This window comes from Rutidosis leptorrhynchoides, chromosome 5 (assembly GCF_046630445.1).
Source record: "Rutidosis leptorrhynchoides isolate AG116_Rl617_1_P2 chromosome 5, CSIRO_AGI_Rlap_v1, whole genome shotgun sequence".
Taxonomy (NCBI): domain Eukaryota; kingdom Viridiplantae; phylum Streptophyta; class Magnoliopsida; order Asterales; family Asteraceae; genus Rutidosis; species Rutidosis leptorrhynchoides.
In genome coordinates, this window is record NC_092337.1 from 221,135,342 (window position 1) to 221,151,336 (window position 15,995).

Here is a 15,995-nt window from a genome sequence, read left to right on the forward strand (position 1 = left end):
ACAACCAAGCTTTTGTCTACCTTTGATCAATATTTCTTTACTGCTAACTTATATATGATACAATGACAATGAGAATGTGAAGATTAATGAGCAGGTTTTAAGCATTGTTTTTTATACCATGTAGAAACTAATGTGTTTGAATGTTTTATTGTGAATGGCAAAATTATTGTGTATACCATGCTGAATGATAAAATTAGAAAACACATTTTAAAGTTCCAGTTCACTCATGTGTTGCAATGTTTACTCTCTTACCTAGCATACATTTTAATTTGGTTGGATTTTTTATGTGTAGTAAACTCAATTTGTATTATATTATCATGTTAGTAAGGTTCGTCAACTATAACATATCATTCAATAATTATAATATATCATTCTACAATTAGCGAAAAGATTGTATTCACCACACCTCTACGATACTTCTTGCTGTTAATTGGGACCAACAAATATTTCATTACCAAACCATCAGTCGTAGCTATCGGTTTACTCACATATATATCGGCTATTACTCACCCTCAGTCGTAGCTATCGGTGTACGAATGCAAAGATTGGCTCGAATATCTTCAAATATAACACAAGAAATACTCTTCTAAGACTTTGGGTTACTTGGAATCATGTTGGGACATGCAAAACCCGCGCATGTGTACGTGCTACATGCTCACGTAAAAATGAATGTCAAGCTCTATATGTTTCATTCGTTGATGTTGAATTGGATTACCTAACATGAAAATAGATCTAACATTATCACAGAAAACGAGAGTAGCTTTGGTGATAGGAGGATGCAACTTGAGTAGCAATTTACGAATCTAACGGGATTAAGCAACAACATTAGAAACATCTATGTACTCAGCTTCGGCACTAGATCAAAAGATGGTAAGTTGCTTTTTAGAGGACCACAAGATAAGGTTATCCCCTAAATAGATACAATATCCAGATGTGGATCTTCTAGTTACGGACAACCTGCCCAGTCGGTGTCCGTATAGGATATTAAACGGCGCGACTTCGATTTCAAAATGTGAAGGCCAAGTGATGTCGTACCTGGTAAGTAGTGGATTATGTGTCGCATGTTTCTGTCTCGTAGTGCATGCATGTTGATAACTCCCAAATTATACATATTTTTAAACACATTTTTAGGAGTTATCTTGACATTTTAAGATCATTTTAAGTACTTTAACATTCAAAAATGGATAAAATCAAGAAAAATGTATTTTAACGTTATCAAGCATAATTTATATGATTTTAGTCAATATTATGAATTTTCGATACTTTAATGAATTATAATTGATTTCAGATTATTTTTAAGTATCAATGACTTTTTGGAGCTAAATAAAGAATAAAGTTAAAAAAGTTGAGATATTTAGATGCTGAAAAGAAGTTGAGTTGCTGGACAGAAAAGAAAATAAAGATGGGTCGCAAAATAAAAAGTCCATTTGATGTTTGGAGCTAAATTAATTTCCATTTCTATAAGTTCCATGGGTTATTTTACCACATTAAATGGGTAACCCAATAACCTAATCTTGAGTCCCTAAGTTGTTGATGGATATAAAAATATCAGGTTCTGGAAAAGTAATACGTACAATTTTTGGGGTTTGTGGCCGTGGTGTTTTAGTTGGGAGTCGCAGGTGGGGACCACCCTTTGGGGTGTTGTGTCGAGCAAGATAAAGACCACAAGCCAATTGTTGGTCAAACAACTTGGTACTCTTATTAGTGATAAATCGAGACGGTAAAATGGCGGGTTCATCGGTTCCTAATCATATAGGATTTCTTAAAAAGTTGGCGGACCGGGGAGTCATTCCTCAATCTTCGGGCACTGTTATTAGTGATAAATCCTCTAACGTTTTGACATATTCGTTTACGAATAGAAATGGCAAAGGTCTTCGTATTGACAAGGTTGACGGGTTTACTTCACGTCCGGACGAAAGAAATCATATGGGCGGATCCTACGCCGGCCGATTGATTTGGATTTTTGGTTGATTAATTGTTGGGGTTTGTTGATGAGTAGATTGATGGCTGTGTTGTTCTATCTTGTTGGTTTAGCTCTTTTGCTCTTTTGCAGATGAGGTCGTCCGTCTTGAGTTTTGTTGTGGTTTAGATGTTTGTTGTTGTATGTTATGGTTCGATTTAGAGTTATCTAGGTCTAGATCGTTGGTTATGGGTCTAGCAAGTTTGCTTTTTAACGAGCCGTTTTGGTCTATTGATTGAATCAGTTTATATGTTCCTTTATCTCTTGATGAAGGTTTCCCTATTTTTAATAGTAATCGTTATTTTAGCCAAAAAAAAAAAAAAAAAGAAAAAAAAAATTCAACTTGGTACTACTTTCTTTTTGGTTTCTGTTGAAGCACAGCAACAAAGAAAAGGAAATTGCCCTTGTGGTTTTTGGTCAACTATCGCAGAGAAGGAAAAGAGAAAGGGTTCCATCCTTTTAATTTTGATTGCTTGTAAAAACAAACAAGAAGCAATTAACTTATTGTTTATGGTGATGGTACGTCAGAGACAAAGCAAGAAAGAGCAAGAGCAAAAGAATTTATTTGTCTTTGTATTTCTGTTTGAATCGACAAACACAAGCAAAAAGGAGGTTTTGTTACTTTTAAATTCTAGTTCATTGTTTTAATTCATAATTTGGATTGTTTATGAACACTTAGACTATTGTTACTTTTATTGAATTATTTGTGTCTATGGAACTGATTAATTATTTGTGTGTGTATTCAATCTATATATTATGATCATGAGCTAATTTAATATATGTTTACTTAGGCTAAATACTAGTATTGTTGGATTAAATTTATATTCGTTAGTTTGACAGAATCTCTGATTAACTATTAATGTCTTAAGCTTAATTATTTACCATTGTTTGATCAATTAAATTTACAATTAATGATATAATGAGAGTTTTGAATAGCACATCACTAGGATTAACTCTTATTATTAAAACTAAATTATCAATTGAGTTGATTTAATTAACCATATTAATAGGTTTAAATTGGTATTAAAAGAGATAATGGTCAGGGTTATAGCTAGTCACTATAATCTATCTTTAATTAACCACATTAACTATCTATTAGGTCTTAAGCCTAAAATTAACTAGGTTTTAATTTTAGTATTCCAACGTACAAGTGAATAAAGTCTAGGTAAACATATTTGTCTCATCTTGGTATTTGTTTGATCGCTACTTGTTTTATTTATTATTTTTAGTTATTATAATTGCTATTGGCATTCCGGTCATTAAACCTATTGCTATTGACTTTCCGTTTTGGCAAGAACCCACGACGAAAATAAACCTATTGCTGCAAGCCCTACACAATGGAAAACTATTTATTGACACTCGGGTTAATTTCAAAATTTTGAACAAACAACAAATTAAATTTATCTTTACAACCCGATGTGTTAATGACTACAACCCGATGTGTTAATGACTGGTTAACGTTACTAATTGGTGGAACATTTTCTACCGATATTACATGTCGCCCGATAAGTGTGGGGAAAGTTAAACCCCACTAAGAAAAAATTTACATGGGGTTGAGTTAAGCTTATGACTCATTAATCAATAAGCATGTTTATGTTTTATGTTTCGTTTGTTGGCCATCTATGAGTAGTGTTCGAAGCTGACTAGCGCATGCTGATCTTCACGCTCATCCTTTTACCTGTTCGCTTACAGCTCATAAAACCAGGGTGATGTTTTCCTTCCCTTTTACAATTTTGTCTTCCTTTATTTTATCGTTGTAGTATAAATTAATACAAGTGGGAACATTGCATGATTCTAAGTGTGGGGAGGGAGACATGGATTCTTCACTTAAGCTAAATCTTGTCTTGTTATTTCATAATTCACATTTTTGTCTAAATTTCCTTTCGAAAGTTATGCGAAACTTAAAATTTCTAAAATTTTCTAGAGATGTAAAAATTTTGATCTGAGAATTTAATCTTGATTTAATGACAATTGGTAGATTGTAGTTGACCTGTGAGGTATTTTGCCTTAGTTGACTGTTAGGTTCCTTTTTAACTATGAGTGTACTGAGTAATCTTTAAATTAAGAACTTGTGTGTTTTTAAATTTTAACTGTTATGGTATTGATTTAAGTAAACAAGGAGAACTTTAGGATATGTCTTTGCCTTTTTATTTTACACCAATTTTCAGCCAGTTTACCCAGGTCATTAGCACCCAGTATGGGTGGTGGATACAAATAGTTACCATAGAAACCTTAACCTTTTTAGTAATAACCAATTTAAACCAAATTCCCATTCATAACCCTATTTCCGGAAGTATAAATTCTTAGTCAAACTTATGTCTTTTCATTAATCTAATCGTAAAGCTAATAGAACTACTCTCAACTTCGAGATCGGACTACTTGTTTAAGATAGGAAGTAAACGCCAAAAATTGTGAAACGATTACAAACTTATAGCCACTACCATATGGCATAATAAACTTGGACCACTGATGTAATACCCCGTCAGAATCCACTAACGGCGTATTTGTGATGACCCGGGAATTTCCGACCAAATTTAAACATAATCTTATATGATTCGACTCGATAAGCAAAGTCTATTAAACCGAGTCTCATTATGTTTGAACTATTTCATGATAACATTTGACCTTTAACTATTTCCGACGATTCACGAACCTTTAATTGTAACTAAGAATGTAAATATAAATAATTATATATAAAACTAATTATATTAGTATTAATGAACTATTAAGTAATTTTGTTATTATAAAAGATAACATTTAATAACTAAAGATTTTCATTTTGAATATATATAGTAATAGTATATTGTATATAAATGATTCAAACATATTTTACCAACGTTATCAAAATATTAAATGTACAATGTTATACTTTGTAGTTAATTGTTTAATATACATAATTAATCATCTACTCAACATTTAAAACATGATTTTATATATATGGTAGTATACATATATACATAAATATAACTATATATATATGATTTTATACATAATTATTATATTATGTATATGTAGAAATTTATAATATATCTATGATGAAATAATGTACTATTTTAATAAATATATATAATACTTACATATATAAAACATTTATATTTTTCATAATTACATACATAAGTATAATATAATTAGTATGAAAATAAATATTATAATATATTTATATTAAAATGCATAAATATATAATATTCAGTATATGTTACAATACATATTACATAATTATTAAATATTACATAATAATAGATGATATTAATAAATTAAATTTAAATACAAATATAGTTGTTGTAGTAATGTTATTTGTATCGTCAAATATCAATATTTTTATTCATAATATCACTTTATATCATATAAAGATGAAATTGGATGTATATATTAGATTATTATTACTAATATTATTATTATCGATAAAATATTAATATTATCATAATTAGTATGGTATTATTATTATTATTATTATTATCATTTTTACAATTATTATTATCATTAATATTATATTTATCATTATTATTAATTTTATTAATATTATTAGATATTAATAGTATTGTTATTATATATTATTATTATTAATTAAAAAAAAAACAGTAGGGATCTATATTATACGCGTGACCTCTGTATCCTTTATCTCTATTATTATTATTTTTTTGTTTCTTTCCTGCTCCCAACTCGTGAACCTGTGTTGACATTTTCTCCATTTTTTATCAACCGATCTCTATTATTACAACATGATTATGTATAATTGCAAATCAAATAAAAAGGAAATCCAATGGGATTAAAGAGCACAGCGATATTTTTTTTTCTTCTTCTCTGCACGCTCCAATTTTTTTTTCTCTTAATTCAATTTCGAATAAAGTTTCAAAATCTAAAAATGCAGAAATGTTAGAAATCTTTCTTTGAATCTATCTGCAAAATCTCAACTCTCAAATCTTTATATCGATCTTGAATTTTGAAGTCAAAGTTTAGTTTAAAAAAAGTCAACAATTGTTCTTGAGACAAATTCGCGTTCGTGTATATGTTTCTGATCAAATTGACGATTCCAGTAGTTTTTATACATGTTTAGAAAACTATTTCGTGTTATAAACATTATCTATAATGTTATCTATTACGAAATCAATTTTTTTTTTGTTCCAAGAACCGACGCTGCAGTAGGCCTTTAGTATTTTTTTTTTATTTTAGAACCCAAATTATTTTTTTCTGTAATGTTTTGAAGCTTTAAAGGGAACCCCGATTTTGTTTTTTTTTTTTTTGGTTATTGATGTTTTGTTGAATCCATGAGACTTGTGGAGAAGAAGAGGAATAAAAGAAAAACAGTTTATATATAAAATTTAAATTCGATATTAGTACAGAGAATCAGAATTGGTGGGATGGTCGAGAGTGTTTGCGTTTGAGCATGTGGTCACGAGATCGATTCCAGAGGACGGTAGTTTTTTTTTTTTTTTTTTTGAAACTCTTTTCATGTGAGGTAGTTTTCTTTTCTAATTTTATTATTGTTATTATATATTAATTATTATTAGTATTATTATTATTATTGTGATTGTTTTGATTGTTATTGTTATTGTTATTATTAGTATCATACTTGTTATCATATTTGAAAGTATTATAGACATTACTATTATTATTATGATAGGTATTAATAATATTATTATTAGTAATAAACTTATCATTTTAGTATTTTATCATCATTAGGATTATGATTATGATTATCATTATTATTATTATGAAGGAAATAAAAATATATTATTATCATCAATATTAGAATTTGTACCGGTTTATAAATAATAGTATCATCAGTACATTTACAATTAATAATATCATATTTATCAGTATCATCATTAATATTTACTAGTATTATTATGATTATCATTTATCATTTTATAAATATTAGAACCCTTATTATTAACATAAGTATGGTATTAGTATTAATATTATTTTAGAGTTATTATTATTAGTATCATTAACAGTTATCATTTTCATTTTTTTTGCTATTAGTATTATCATTATTAATAAAATTATTATTATTATTAGTAAATCATTATTATCTAAATTATTATTTTAACAAATAAATATTTTGTACACTATATATATACTTATGGTATATACTAGGATTGTATTAATAATTCACATAACAAACTAATAAAATTTCATAAATACAATACTAACCACAAATATATGTATATAAATATATTAATGTCACTATTTATATAAACGTAAATCATTATAGATATATATACATAAAATCGATATATATATAAAATATAATATAAGTATACGTTTTAAAATAAAGGTTAGAATAAATTCTACAAAACTATAATATATAAATAATACATATTAATAAATGAAATTTTGTAACTTACATTATACGTATTAATATATACACAATTGATATAGGTTCGTAAATCCGAGGCCAACCCTGCATTGTTCAATGACGTCATATGTATTTTTACTACAAAATACAGTATCGTGAGTTTCATTTGCCTTTTTACCCTTTATATTTTTGGGCTGAGAATACATGCGTAACTTTTATAACTGTTTTACGAAATTGACACAAGTACGTGAAACTACATTCTATGGTTGGATTATCGAAGTCGAATATGCCCCTTTTTATTAAGTCTGGTAATCTAAGAATTAGGGAACAGACACCCTAATTGACGCGAATCCTAAAGATAGATCTATCGGGCCCAACAAGCCCCATCCAAAGTACCGGATGTTTTAGTACTTCGAAATTTATATCATGTCTGAAGGAGGATCCCGGAATGATGGAGATATTCTTATATATGCATATTGTTAATGTCGGTTACCAGGTGTTCAATCCATATGAATGATATTTTTGTCTCTATACATGGGACGTATGTTTATGAGAAATGGAAATCTGAAATCTTGTGGTCTATTAAAATGATGGAAACGATTGTTTAAGTTAAACTAATGAACTCACCAACCTTTTGGTTGACACTTTAAAGCATGTTTATTCTCAGGTACGAAAGAAATCTTCCGCTGTGTATTTGCTCATTTTATAGATATTACTTGGAGTCATTCATGGCATATTTCAAAAGACGTTGCATTCTAGTCGTCGAGTTCATCAAGATTATTATCAAGTCAATTATAGTTGGATATATTATGAAATGGTATGCATGCCTGTCAACTTTCGATGTAATGAAAGTTTGTCTTTTCAAAAACGAATGCAATGTTTGTAAAATGTATCATATAGAGGTCAAGTACCTCGTGATGTAATCAACTGTTGTGAATCGTTTATAATCGATATGGACTTCGTCCGGATGGATTAGGACGGGTCTTCACAGTTGGTATCAGAGCGGTGGTCTTAGCGAACCAGGTCTTGCATTAGTGAGTCTAACTGATAGTCGTTAGAATGCATTAATGAGTCTGGACTTCGACCGTGTCTGCATGTCAAAAGTTTTGCTTATCATTTAGTGTCGAAAAATTATTTGCTTATCATCCTTAAAGTCTAAGACACGTCTTACTGCCTTTATTGCATAGACAGTGTATAGTTAAATTCATATCTTAGCGTATCTGTTATTGTTACCTTTGCCTGACAGCTTCCGTAGATTCCTCCGTAGCTTATGGAATTTTAGTATTATATATGCATATGTAAATTATGTATTGCAGGGTACTAATCTACATCCAATAATCTATTTCTTATCGAAAATCCTTCATCTGATCGTACGAGATGAATCCCTCAACCAGTTCGAGTCCATCAGATTTCGATAGCTATTTCGATAGTTATTCCGACAGCTATTTCGATATGGATTTCCACTCGAGCTCCGAAAGCAGAGTAACCGGAATGAATCGATCAATTAGCCATCATCTATTCTGAATGAATTGGAGATGGGTTCGTAGTCGACTTAATCAATGGAAACGCGAAGAAGGCGATCATTTCCACTAACCAAATTCACCTCTTGACAATGAACCTAAAACGTTTACCGGCGAACCTGTTCGAGACACCATTTTCTCTCTCATTTCCAAAGTATCTCATCACGATCATATACTATCTCAGATTCTAAACCTCATTCATCCGCTCGTCCGAACCGACAATCATCCCGGTGTAATAGAAGAAGTTAACGAACTTCGCGCATAAGTTGTAGTCTTGGAAAATATGGTGCAAAACGTACCAGCTTCATCCAAATCACCGGCACCAACAGTACCACCAACAACCCAAATTTCAATATCACATGCCTCAACATCTCAATCTATACCTCGAGTATAATCATCATTCTACATGACATTCTACATCAGTTATCTTCGTTCGACATGGTGATTATGTAATCTCTAATGTTTTAGAGATTATTTATTCTAGTTCCAACTGAAAACTAAATGAGTTTAATATAATGTTAACTCATTAAATTCATGATTACATCTGAAGAAAATATATATGTATATATGTTTTCATAAAGATTGTAATTAAAAATTCTTTTGTACAAACTGTTAATAATAAAAATATTTTAACGGGTAGGTAATACCCGAGGAATATTTAAATTTCACATTAATAAGTTACACTGTATATTCTTCAAATCTGATTCAACAGTTATTCACTATCCTATTTAAAACCACCGGGATACTTATCCGTTCACCAAAGAATAACTATTTTCATTCAAATTCAATTTCATATTTGAATTTTGACCTATCAGAATCCAACAAGTGGCATAATGAAGAAATAATGGACACAATAAAAATTGATTAGAAACATACTAATTAACAATATTAAATTTTATTAAGAAACCACGCTAATAAAATCCTAGCTAACTGTTCCTAGCTAACTGTTAATTCTGTATTACATTTTATTTATCGCAATTTATTTATCGCAATTTATTTTATCGCAATTTATATTCTCACAATTTTATTTATTGTCATTTAATTTCTGTTATTTACTTTACGCACTTTATTTATCGTCATTTAATTTCTGTTATTTATTTTACGCACTTTAAATATCGGGACACGTATACAAGGTTTTGACATATCATATCGACACATCTATATATATTATTTGGAATCACCATAGACACTCTATATGCAGTAATGATCGAGTTCTCTATACAGGGTTGAGGTTGATTCTATAATAATATATATACTTTGAGTTGTGATCGAGTCTGAGACATGTACACGGGTCACGATACGTATTAATTAATTCAAATATTATATATTAAACTATATATGAATGATTGCACTGTCAACTGTGGACTATCGACTGTGGACTAATAACATTGGACAATTAAAATGAATTAAAATATTGAATATAACATATGAAACTAAACAATTCTTCAAGTTTGCCACTTGATTTCGTCTTAAACCTCATTTGTATCTTCACGATTACATTCTGCGTTCAAACCTTTCATGATTCTTGAAAACACCTCAATCGATAGGATGAATCAACCGCACTTCATCTACGGAAGGAAAGATTTATGCATATAGTTATGCACCTGAGAAACTCTCGGCAATTGAGTAAAAGTTCAACACGTAGCCGCGTCAGATCCTTTGGCATTTATTAACAAAAACAACTTTGCGATCCCTTTTCAAAATTAGCCAATTTTGTCACAGCTCCAACAAGTCAACTTCGACTTTTCGTACGAAACAACCTTATTATAACGTTTATATATACGCGTGCTCTTTTATTGTTACCAGGTAACCTTTCATATTCCATCATATTACCATCAGCGTTTAATCATCTAAAAACACAATTCTCCTGAAACCACCTCGGATTAATAACCGATGATTCAGATATCATAGCATTAAATGCAGAGGAAACAGAAAAATGGTAGATGGTCTAAACGGACCAAAGTTTGATGATAAAAAAAGGAGTGTTAGGAACGCTCGATAGAAAATTGGGTATTGAAAAATAGATTGAGTTACCCATGAAGGAGACCAAGGACAAATACAAGGACCAAATCCTATATTCAAAGGATTCAGGTAATTCTGGATCCGTTGAAATCTTTAGAGAATATCTTGCTCCGAAGTCATGTTAAAATCTTGCGGAAAATCTTTCTCCATCAACCGTCGAACTTAGAAATTCCAAAATATCATCATCAATATCTTTGATATTTCTGAGGATATTTTCATAAATATTCTCGTCCGAAATTATATACCTCTTCGTGCTTCCTGTGTATCAATATATTGGAAACATTCAATAGAAAATATAGTACCGAAAAGCAGATTATGCGAAACTATGAAGAAAGCCGTGGATAAATCACAAAGAATAAGTTTGACTTCAAAGAATCCAAATAATTCAATGTCTGCTAAAGTCTATAGTGAATAACTTGCTCCTTACTCTAAACCCTTGCAGACAATAGTTTCTATCATCCTCTGATCTTAGATATTCTGAGATATTATCGTACCTTTCATTATAAATATCCTCCATATTTCTGGAGATATTTTTATAACTATTCTTATCTGAAATCATTAATCTTTTCGTGCTATCAGTATTACATCATATAGAAACTGTTAGTTTCTATATTCTGTAAATTTTCAAGCTTAAAATATGAATGTTATTGAAGTAATGATGGGAACTGATGCATGAGTTAGTATAATATAATGACACTTGATCAACGTGATTATATTACAGTAAGTCATGTTGAGTTTCTAAATGAAACGTGATGATTCACAGATCATAACGTCATCATGTGCCATGTTACATAACTCTTTCATCCTACTTAACTCCGTAACAAATCAAGAAAATGTATTCTTGATGGTTCTATCTTCCGTGATGTTGATAAATTTGAAAATCAAATCGTGCTATCACGTTCCTTCATGCTTAGAACATTATAATCATTCGAAACTCTATATCTATAAATTCTGGACCATTATTCGCTTGACTTGAAGTCGGGAAGAGAAAACAAAAGCATAGAGCTTTGAAATATAAGGGAGAATATAAAGTCCGATAACAACACATAAATTACAAACCGTGTATATCAATGTTTATCGCAACATAAAGACACGGGAGAATTAAAAACATTATAATCCCGAGGGCGAAGTAGAAGAAAGCAGATTCCTCTGGTGGAAGTTGGAAAAGGAGAATGATTGTTGCGATAGTAAGGATGAGGACAACGATCAGAACTGGATTAATCATTTTCAGAATCTTTTGGATGTATGAACTAAGAAAGAAAGTATAAGAATGGTGAGAATAATGGAAAGGAAGAGCTTAATTTATACTGGAAATATCAGACGTAGTAATAGGGGCAGATCACCGTATTTAATTAAAGAGATCTTAATTTCCATAAATCCCGAAGAATCAGATTTTATAGATCTTCAAGATTTTCTTTAAATCCCTTAAATTTCGGAATTCAACCAAGGCAATGTCAAAAGTTAAGACGCGCCTTATTTTCTAAATTCAAACCTGACTACGTCAAAAGTTAAAAACAAATCTTTGTTTCTCATTTCATCCTTTTGTGAATAGCTTCATTCGCACTCTTCGAATAATCGAATTATTTTTATCCATATTACTCAATGATGATAAAACTCAAGTTATCAACTCATATTCGTCAGGAAAACATATTTATTGTTAGCTATGACGACCTCACTCAAATTTCGGGACGAAATTTCTTTAACGGGTAGGTACTGTGATGACCCGGGAATTTCCGACCAAATTTAAACATAATCTTATATGATTCGACTCGATAAGCAAAGTCTATTAAACCGAGTCTCATTATGTTTGAACTATTTCATGATAACATTTGACCTTTAACTATTTCCGACGATTCACGAACCTTTAATTGTAACTAAGAATGTAAATATAAATAATTATATATAAAACTAATTATATTAGTATTAATGAACTATTAAGTAATTTTGTTATTATAAAAGATAACATTTAATAACTAAAGATTTTCATTTTGAATATATATAGTAATAGTATATTGTATATAAATGATTCAAACATATTTTACCAACGTTATCAAAATATTAAATGTACAATGTTATACTTTGTAGTTAATTGTTTAATATACGTAATTAATCATCTACTCAACATTTAAAACATGATTTTATATATATGGTAGTATACATATATACATAAATATAACTATATATATATATATATATATATATATGATTTTATACATAATTATTATATTATGTATATGTAGAAATTTATAATATATCTATGATGAAATAATGTACTATTTTAATAAATATATATAATACTTACATATATAAAACATTTATATTTTTCATAATTACATACATAAGTATAATATAATTAGTATGTAAATAAATATTATAATATATTTATATTAAAATGCATAAATATATAATATTCAGTATATGTTACAATACATATTACATAATTATTAAATATTACATAATAATAGATGATATTAATAAATTAAATTTAAATACAAATATAGTTGTTGTAGTAATGTTATTTGTATCGTCAAATATCAATATTTGTATTCATAATATCACTTTATATCATATAAAGATGAAATTGGATGTATATATTAGATTATTATTACTAATATTATTATTATCGATAAAATATTAATATTATCATAATTAGTATGGTATTATTATTATTATTATTATTATCATTTTTACAATTATTATTATCATTAATATTATATTTATCATTATTATTAATTTTATTAATATTATTAGATATTAATAGTATTGTTATTATATATTATTATTATTAATTAAAAAAAAAACAGTAGGGATCTATATTATACGCGTGACCTCTGTATCCTTTATCTCTATTATTATTATTTTTTTGTTTCTTTCCTGCTCCCAACTCGTGAACCTGTGTTGACATTTTCTCCATTTTTTATCAACCGATCTCTATTATTACAACATGATTATGTATAATTGCAAATCAAATAAAAAGGAAATCCAATGGGATTAAAGAGCACAGCGATATTTTTTTTTCTTCTTCTCTGCACGCTCCAATTTTTTTTTCTCTTAATTCAATTTCGAATAAAGTTTCAAAATCTAAAAATGCAGAAAGGTTAGAAATCTTTCTTTGAATCTATCTGCAAAATCTCAACTCTCAAATCTTTATATCGATCTTGAATTTTGAAGTCAAAGTTTAGTTTAAAAAAAGTCAACAATTGTTCTTGAGACAAATTCGCGTTCGTGTATATGTTTCTGATCAAATTGACGATTCCAGTAGTTTTTATACATGTTTAGAAAACTATTTCGTGTTATAAACATTATCTATAATGTTATCTATTACGAAATCAATTTTTTTTTGTTCCAAGAACCGACGCTGCAGTAGGCCTTTAGTATTTTTTTTTTTATTTTAGAACCCAAATTATTTTTTTTCTGTAATGTTTTGAAGCTTTAAAGGGAACCCCGATTTTGTTTTTTTTTTTTTTGGTTATTGATGTTTTGTTGAATCCATGAGACTTGTGGAGAAGAAGAGGAATAGAAGAAAAACAGTTTATATATAAAATTTAAATTCGATATTAGTACAGAGAATCAGAATTGGTGGGATGGTCGAGAGTGTTTGCGTGTGAGCATGTGGTCACGAGATCGATTCCAGAGGACGGTAGTTTCTTTTTTTTTTTTTTTTTGAAACTCTTTTCATGTGAGGTAGTTTTCTTTTCTAATTTTATTATTGTTATTATATATTAATTATTATTAGTATTATTATTATTATTGTGATTGTTTTGATTGTTATTGTTATTGTTATTATTAGTATCATACTTGTTATCATATTTGAAAGTATTATAGACATTACTATTATTATTATGATAGGTATTAATAATATTATTATTAGTAATAAACTTATCATTTTAGTATTTTATCATCATTAGGATTATGATTATGATTATCATTATTATTATTATGAAGGAAATAAAAATATATTATTATCATCAATATTAGAATTTGTACCGGTTTATAAATAATAGTATCATCAGTACATTTACAATTAATAATATCATATTTATCAGTATCATCATTAATATTTACTAGTATTATTATGATTATCATTTATCATTTTATAAATATTAGAACCCTTATTATTAACATAAGTATGGTATTAGTATTAATATTATTTTAGAGTTATTATTATTAGTATCATTAACAGTTATCATTTTCATTTTTTTTGCTATTAGTATTATCATTATTAATAAAATTATTATTATTATTAGTAAATCATTATTATCTAAATTATTATTTTAACAAATAAATATTTTGTACACTATATATATACTTATGGTATATACTAGGATTGTATTAATAATTCACATAACAAACTAATAAAATTTCATAAATACAATACTAACCACAAATATATGTATATAAATATATTAATGTCACTATTTATATAAACGTAAATCATTATAGATATATATACATAAAATCGATATATATATAAAATATAATATAAGTATACGTTTTAAAATAAATGTTAGAATAAATTCTACAAAACTATAATATATAAATAATACATATTAATAAATGAAATTTTGTAACTTACATTATACGTATTAATATATACACAATTGATATAGGTTCGTAAATCCGAGGCCAACCCTGCATTGTTCAATGACGTCATATGTATTTTTACTACAAAATACAGTATCGTGAGTTTCATTTGCCTTTTTACCCTTTATATTTTTGGGCTGAGAATACATGCGCAACTTTTATAACTGTTTTACGAAATTGACACAAGTACGTGAAACTACATTCTATGGTTGGATTATCGAAGTCGAATATGCCCCTTTTTATTAAGTCTGGTAATCTAAGAATTAGGGAACAGACACCCTAATTGACGCGAATCCTAAAGATAGATCTATCGGGCCCAACAAGCCCCATCCAAAGTACCGGATGTTTTAGTACTTCGAAATTTATATCATGTCCGAAGGAGGATCCCGGAATGATGGAGATATTCTTATATATGCATATTGTTAATGTCGGTTACCAGGTGTTCAATCCATATGAATGATATTTTTGTCTCTATACATGGGACGTATGTTTATGAGAAATGGAAATCTGAAATCTTGTGGTCTATTAAAATGATGGAAACGATTGTTTAAGTTAAACTAATGAACTCACCAACCTTTTGGTTGACACTTTAAAGCATGTTTATTCTCAG